Source organism: Phyllostomus discolor, chromosome 4 (assembly GCF_004126475.2).
Source record: "Phyllostomus discolor isolate MPI-MPIP mPhyDis1 chromosome 4, mPhyDis1.pri.v3, whole genome shotgun sequence".
Lineage (NCBI taxonomy): Eukaryota > Metazoa > Chordata > Mammalia > Chiroptera > Phyllostomidae > Phyllostomus > Phyllostomus discolor.
This window is the reverse complement of record NC_040906.2, coordinates 64,775,205-64,783,752: the sequence shown is the minus strand read 5'-3', so window position 1 is coordinate 64,783,752 and position 8,548 is coordinate 64,775,205.

Sequence of the window (8,548 nt, the reverse complement as noted above, 5' to 3'; positions counted from 1 at the left end):
TTTTGAATCTTGAATTCAAGTAGAAGATGGCCAGGAGAAGAAAGTCAGGAAAGGATGAGAGGCAGTGAGAGCTGCTCTGCAAGTATATGGAAAAATCAGAGAACCACAGTACTGGAGCTGGGCATTCTGTACGTGTACAATAGTGAGAGAAGTCACTGCAAAGGCTGATAGGGACCATGTCATGAAGGCAGTGTGGAAGCAGGAAATCAAGTCCTCTCATTCTGGGATTGTTAAAGTAGCCAACAAATGCCAGACTAGGCTTTTCCTCCATAAGTGTTTCAGAAAATCTAAACATTTCAAGGACAATACTGTCATCTCTCTATTTTTGAGAACAGTCCTTACCTAGGATATCTTTCTCTCTCTCTCTTCCTAGCTAAATCTTGCTTGGGGATCTTTCAGCCATTTGCTAAACCAGATTGTACTCAATGGGGTATGGAGTCTCAGAGGACTTGCCAGCTCTACTTCCTCTGCTAAAACCTCTGGAGGAAAGAAGTTGAGTGGTTGGAATGAAAGCAGTCCTCCTACCTCGATCACTATTTGTTAGAGCAGGTGACGAGTACCTGAGCCAAAAACTGCCCAATAGGAATGCAGCTTACTGGGTATTGACAGACCAACATAACCAATGTTTTTCACTTTGGAAACATTAGCAGAGTCAGGGATGGGTGGATGCCAGAAGTGTCCATGGTAGAAACAAGGTGCAGAGGAGAGAGAGAAACAGAGAGTAAATAAGAGAAAGAGGGAAATTAAGCAATAGCCGAGCTCTAGCAATCAACACAGTGAATCTTTGATCCTGGAAAATGGGAGAAGAAACATAGAAAGTGGCAACTATTGTACAGTTATTTAGGGAGCTGGATCATATTATCATCATCATTATCCTCAGACTATAGGAATCTAATCTATTTTCAAATTGTAGTTTAATCTTTTTTCCCCAAAGAATATAATATAGCCAGATAAAATTATTGAGGAAAGTTGCAATTGTAAGTTGATTTAAATCAGGATGAATTACTGCTCACCTTCTAGAGTAAGTATCTGAGGTGAGAGGTCTTTGGGAATAGTCATGTCAGTGTTTCCTTTCTGTGAACTTGTGATGAATGACTCATAGAGAAGTGCTTCTTTCTTCTCTGGGATGTTCTGAATAAGAAAGCAGTAGTCAAAATGGAGCCAGGTAATCAGTGAAGCAACAAGAGAAAGAGAAATAATGTTATTAGAACCGAGGGCCAGAATAGACATGATTCATGCCTAGCAGAGGAGTATAGACTGAAGGGCAAATAGAAGCAGGTTGGAGAACAGGAAAGAAATCTGGGGGAAAAGCAGGCAACAGGGACCTGTTCCACTTGAAACATATCTGTGCCTCCCAGAAGAGTAGTTCTCCATTGTGGTAACTCAGAATTACCTGGAGTACTTTGCAAAACCCTGTTTCCAGATGTTACTCAAGTCCTGCTGAATCAGAATATAACTTTTGACCTAGCTGGCCCAATACACACCCATGATGGAGCTTTGACCCATCCACATGAAAAATCCTAATGTTACAATGGCAACATCCTTCCTTGAGAGGGACTGGCTTTTGTTCTCAGACCACGGCCATCTGAAGCATTTACTAGAATGTTATTCCTTTTATGAAACCATTGTGACAAAGCATGGTACTTTTAAAAAATGTCCTTAGCAAAATAAAAATTAGTAAAATTATTGCTGGGTTTTGACATAGGGTCATTTACCAACATCACTATCACTAGTTTTCTGACTTTATTGGGGTTTTTTTGCTACCAAACATATTTTTTTATATTTTATTTTTTTATTGTTGTTTAAGCACAACTGTCTCCACTTCCCTCGCCCCACCCCCACCTCCCACCCTCAATCCTAACGCTCTTTGGCTTTGTCCATGGGTCCTTTATACATGGTCCTTGACAACTCTTTCCCTTCTTTCCCCCATTAACTTTCTGACTTTAAAATAAGAGTAATAAAATGTAGCAGCATTGTTTTGAGCGGACTAAATGAAATAACATGTATAATATGCCTAACACATAAGAAACACTCTTGTTTGCAAAGTTTAACTCCTTCTGCTTAGACAATAAAGGTGATCTATTGTTTCAGATAAGTGAAAAGTCTATATGTGTGGTGGCCATCAAGTACTGTTTAATCATGACTATGGCTCAGTAATTCTTTCTGTTCTCCCCTCTGTGTTTTGGTTTTGCCTCTGGGCTAGTATCTCAAGATGGCTGGCAGGATCCACATAATGTGAGAGAATGCTGTTCCTGAAACCAGAAACAAAATTCCATCCCTAAGGAGACTGGACCACCCATAAACTAATGACTACAGCCAGGGAATGCAAAGCGTTGGCTGGGTCAGCCCTGAGTTAGTGTGTTCCTAAACCAATGCCGAGCTAAAGGAAATGGGATCACCCTAATCAATTTAACACACCGGGACCAGTGCTCCATGCTGGAGATGCTATAAATCCCATCAAAACCAAAAGTATGCCACACAGTGGGTAAGAGAATTAAAGCTGTAGAAATTACCACAATTCCCCTTATAGCCTATTTGCTGTTGGCTGCCTGTATACAGAAGCCCCCTTCACAGATCCATACTGCCAGGGGGTTAAAGCAGTTTGGGTAAAATAAAAGAAGCTATATACTAACAATGTTTTTAAGGGAAATGTTATTTACTTAATACTTAGAAGCACTAAAATATTGTTACTGAAGTGTGCAAAATAGAGAAAGTTAGAAGGGAGAAAAAAGGTTCTTATCCCACCAGAGAAGATAACCATCATTAAAATTAAGTGTATTATCATTGTCATGCACTTGTGTGTGTATATTATACATATATGTATAATGTTATACAATGTTATATACAAAATTTTGTATTTTTATATTTTATTTTAAATTTAGCCTTAAACTATGTGTATTTTTTATTTTAAGAGAAATAATCAAGTTTTTAAAATGGAAAAATACAGAAGTGTACAATAAAAAGGAATGGGAAAGGTGAAGGAAGAAAGGAATGAGCAAATAAACAAATGAAGAGAAAAATAGAAATCTCATTGAGATGCCATTTCTATTTTTCTGTATACATCAAATGTTTGTTTTATATAGTTGAGGTAAATATATTTATACTTGTGTTTTAAGCATAATTAACAAAGAAATACTCATTTGTCTTAGATGACAGATAATATTTACTACTGGATGGTTTATTAGTCTTTCCCAATTAAAAAAATGACTCAGGTAATCAATATGAGTTTTAAAGATGGAGAAAATCATAACTCAAGCTTCCTAGCAATAAAAATGACCACCATTGCTATATGTAGTTCTATTTTATGGAAGAGAAAAACAGGGCTTACATATAATAATTCTTTTAGTGTGATTTGCAACTTAATAAATAACATAGCTATTTTTATTTTAATTTTGTCAATGTATTATAGTATATGCATATAATTTAAGAAGACAAATATGAAACAGAAGTCTTCTGCTCTACTTCTCCTAGTGGATCCACTCCTCTTAGTCCATCTTGCCAGAGATGACCATATTTAATTCTTTTAACCTTTGATTTCTAGGCACTACTGTCATGTTTCTTAATGCTTTTACTGACATTTATCATTATTAATTTAGGACAATGCTTATTACCTCACGACTCTAGAAGATGAGTATTTAGTACTCTTCTACTTCCCCTCCCACCCTCCAAATATTAGTTTATCTCAATTTTTGGTGAAATCAACATAAGTTACTTATACTGCCATGTCCATATAAATATTTTTGTAGATAAATATGTAACTTAGTGTGATTGCACTCCCTTTCTTCTATAACTTTGCTTTCCAGAGTTAATTATTGTCTGCTTTTGTTGTTGTTGTGTTTACTTTCTGTAAATCTAATTTTATTTACCCCTCAAAATCTTAATATTAATTAAAAAAATAAATTGCCCCACTGAGGTGAAAAGCATCAAACATATGACATTTCTCTTTCTTGCTTGCTTGCTTCTCTTTTGCATGCCACCCCCTCACCCCGTCTTTCCTCCTGTTACACCTTTCTAGACACCTGCTGCACTCCTGAGCCTTCCCAGTGTTCACCCATCTGCTTTCCTGCTTCCAAACTTGTTTACCCTCTCTCTCCAATCATTTCTTCTCACATTATTTTTCTTCCTGTGGGGTTATACCATATTTTATTCCTTTATTGTTATTTTAATGAGATTTGTGCAAGGTTCAGAGATAAACAAATATAATCATTAACCAGAAGTTTTTATCCATTATAAAGAAGTGGTAAAACTACAGAACAACAGATATTACTATATGTTGTCACTAAATATGGAGAGAGGTTTTACATAAATTTGAAGGTACAGATTTGCAAATAAACATTCATGTTCAACTAACTGGAAAAGAGAAGTAGAAATGAGTAAAAGAGAAAAGAGCAGATTAGGGAAACATTGCACATTAAGATTTTTCCAAAACTGTAGAATTCATCTGATAACACATTTTCAACTGGATTATTGAGAGGAGTCCAGACTAAGTAAGGAAAACTATTCAAGTTCTTTTATATCACTACTTTAGTATTTTTGATAATTTTAAGTCACCTCCTAGTTAATCAGATTATAACTTCAGGACAAGATATTTTCTGAGGCAATGCATATCAAAAGAGCTCTTCCTTTGCCCTCTTGCCTGAGAGATAGCTTGTTTAAGTATAAAAGTTTGTAGTTGTTTTTCCTTTAAATCTATTTAGATGTTTGTTTCTCCATTGTCTTTCAAAAAGTGGTATATTGCAGCCATGTGAAGATGGCTTTTTGTTCCTTTCTACACAACTTGCCTAGCTGCTTCTGTGACTTGTTTGTTTTTTTTGGTTATTGAAATCATAAATGCAGACAAATTTGGTTTATATGCTATTGATAGCCTAAACATAATAAATAGCAAGTTACCTTAACATTCATATTGACACATTTCTGAGATTAGGGTGAAATATGGAACAATGGTATAATCAAGCGTTCTTAGAATCAAATACAGATGGTCCTGCTTAATGATCTGTCCTAATTAAAAGCTATCTTAATTTTAAAATCAGCTTTTCCATAATTCACAAGTGGGATTATAAATTAAAGGGCTGTAAAAAGCTGTATCACTTAATTATCTGGAAATTTTTTACTTTAAAATCTGTGTAAATCTATGTAACTACTTTCACCCTCCATATTTCAGAATGTCAAAGCCATAAAGGCTAGTGTTTACCCTTTTTGTAGGAGCTGACATACATGGAACTTTAGCTGTTGGTACAGAGAATAGACATTGTCACAGTCCTGCTTGGTCAGTTTACAGCCCCACACTCACCCCCCTCAAAAAAAAAGGGGGGGGAATACTTTAGCTGATTTTATTATCATTTCAATTTTTCACTTCTTTTTCCATTTGGAGAAGTTTTCTGTTGAAATCGCAAGTGCTGTTTGATTCCTCCTAACCCTGTTTTTTCAGAGTACCATTTTCATGGGCTGTACTGTCTTTAGAAGTAGGTCAAGCATCGTCAATTTCTATACTTACAGGGCCTAGCCCAACAGTTGGCAGAGTGTGGGTATACTGTGGCTTGTGCGAATTTATACCAGAGTACATTTAAGCTAGGAGTCAACGGCCTTCTTCCCATCACTGTACGTTCCTCTGTGCCTCTGAAAGCAGATGTTTTGACTTCTGGCTTTTGTTGTGAACCTCTCATCTAGAAGCATGGTCTGTAATTGAATGGACACAGGATATCTGTCTTTGGGAGGGCCATTGTCCATGCCACCCAGGGCACTGCAAACAGCATATTTGACAATATGATTAGATTTGAGGTCAGGGCTAAGGTCCTTGTTGTGAAGAAGCTATAGTATAGTTGAATCAATGCCTGATAGAGTATACAGGGGGATGAGAAGGAAATGCAAGCCCAGAAACCTGCTCAGGAAGGTGAGATTTACCTAGATGTGAGGACTAGAGCAAACAAGGAATTACTAAATTCCTTGGTGAAGAATGTAAGGAACTGGAATTTATATAGCCTGAGAGAGTGTTCCTCATTATTTAGACACTGAAGTTTTAAGGACATCACTATTTTCTTCACATCCTTGGGCACATATACCTCTACAGTAAAGTGCACTATATTTTATCCCCATTGAAGAGCATAATCCACGTAATCTCCATTGTCCAATGGTGAAGTTTTAAATCATGTTCTCTGACCACTTCTTTATGAGCAAGTAAAGTCTTGAGTAGCTTGAGTATTTCAACAACTGTCTTGTAAGCAGGAACTACTGGTATAATGGCTGGGCCATTGCCTTTACCCAACCAAAACAAGGTAAATCAAAAATTAAACATCCTAAATTATACTTAAAAATGTTTGTTTCAGCTTCTGGTCTTGCCGTGAGTCTGTGAGAGATCTGGTTAAGTTATGAACAGCCTTCTTCATGGATGAGAACAAGCAAACCTCCCACCCTCTTTCAAATTGCTCTCCTGCAGACTTCTCTAGGTTTCTCTGATACCTTTGTTAAGGAAGAATTCCAGGATCATGATATCTTGAATTAGTCAAAATCATTTAGAAAAAGTTTCATTCAAACCCCAGCCCCATCAGGAAATGGATATCAAAACTAAATAAAATCACAAATAACAGCCATAGAAAACTTCTTAAATACCTCCTATTATAGGATTATTTTTCTACAATGCAAGATGAAATTCAAGGCAATACATAAGGAAAGTAATAATTCAGAACAATAAGGAACTCAAATTCCTCCCAGAATTACCCTATTTATGTATACTGGGGATTTGAAATTCTTTGCCTTCAAACTCTACAGAAACTGTATACCTGGTAACTCATCTATATATTTTATTGTATGTAATGCAATTATAGAGAAATAGCTAACATTTATTGTTTCTGTGTGGCACAGTTCTAAGTGCTTCACATATGTTTGCTGCTTAATTTCCATTTAGCCTTTGGTATTCCCACTTAGAAACTGAGGCACACAAAGGATAGTAACTTTCTTCAAGCTGCACAGGTAGGAAATAGCAAAACTAAAATCCAGTCCCAGGTAATCTGATTCCAGCATCAAAATGCTTAATCACATACAGTAATGCCTCTCTAAAATTCTTAATTTGCTACAAATATTTATTAAATCCTATGATTTTTAAATAGAGTTTCCTGCCTTGGCTGGAGCATCATCTCATGAACCAAAGGGCTGTGGGTTTGATTCCTGGTCAGTGCACATACCTGGGTTGTGGGTTTGATGCAGGAGGCAACCAATCTTTTCTCTCTCCCCCTCCCTCCCTCTGTAGGATCAGTGGATAAATTCTTGAGTAAAGATTAAATGGAAGGGAGGGAGGGAGGGAGGAGGGAAGAGGAGAGAGGGATTTTCCTGAGTGGAAGGAAGAAGCAAAGAGACCTGTTCAAAAATATTGGGATCAAACGTTACACTACTGTGTTCATTTTTTAAAAATACCTTTCACTGCCCCAGTGAGTACAAAGAATGTGTCCCCATCCAGATTCAACACCAAATTTAGTGCTACATAAATGGATACAAACTCAGAATCTTTAATGATTAAAGCAACATGGGAGAACCTAATCTAAACAAATTGATTTGAGCTAAACACAAAACTCAAATTAATGGCACCACCTAGAAATGCTCTCTGAAAGGCTAAATCTTTGGATTTTTATGCTATTTGGAAGAGGAGTGGTTCCTGCTAATAGGACAGACTTCGTGCAACATATGTTAAGAAAAATTTTGGAAGCACTTAAAAAATACAAGTTGGAAGCTCACTCTTGCAAAAAAGAAAAAAAAAGTCCTTAAAATATTTTGGAGCTTTTAGGAGAAAGTCAATAATAAAATTAGTATGAACATAGAGAAAGGGCTTTATGAGTCAAGTAGCTGTTGTTTTTCTAAATGTCAGCATGGAAACCCAAACAAAGAGGTGAGTTGAGTCCCTGGAAAGACTGACTGGGAAAGCTGAGTGTTAAGTTTGTGACGCGGTTGATGGCAACCAAAAATTGTCAAGTGCATGATGACAGAGTATTTCCTGGAACTAGGGGCTGCTTCAAGACATATAAACAAGGGTAATGTTGTGGGGGCCTGTGCTTTAAACCGAGATAGGAACTATATGTAGCAGTATTAGCAGTGGCTTGAACAATGTTTCCCGACAGAGGTATCTGGAACTTGAAAACCACTCACAGTCTGAGCTGAGCTTTATACTGAACTGACCATCTTCGTACACAGCAGAGGAAAATAACCAACTTGAAAGCACAGCTTGCTCTCTGTTTTTATTTTGACATCATGAAAAATAACCAATTTTAACACGTAACTTGTACTTCACTTTCATTTTAATAGCATGATCTTGAAAATATAGTACTCGGCTATTGATAGAGTCTAGGACTTCATTACAAATTTTAGGGCTTTACCCTGAAAATCATATTTAATTGAGTTCTTAACTTTAATTCAACATTACTTCCTCTAAAGTTGTGATTATCTACTCTAAGGAAGGCAGAAAATTGTGTTCTGTTTCAAAGTTACCAAATCTCTCTAAGCCTTGGTTTTCTCAGCTATATAAAAAGAGAAAGGTTTGGTCTAAATTCTCTATAAGAGTTTG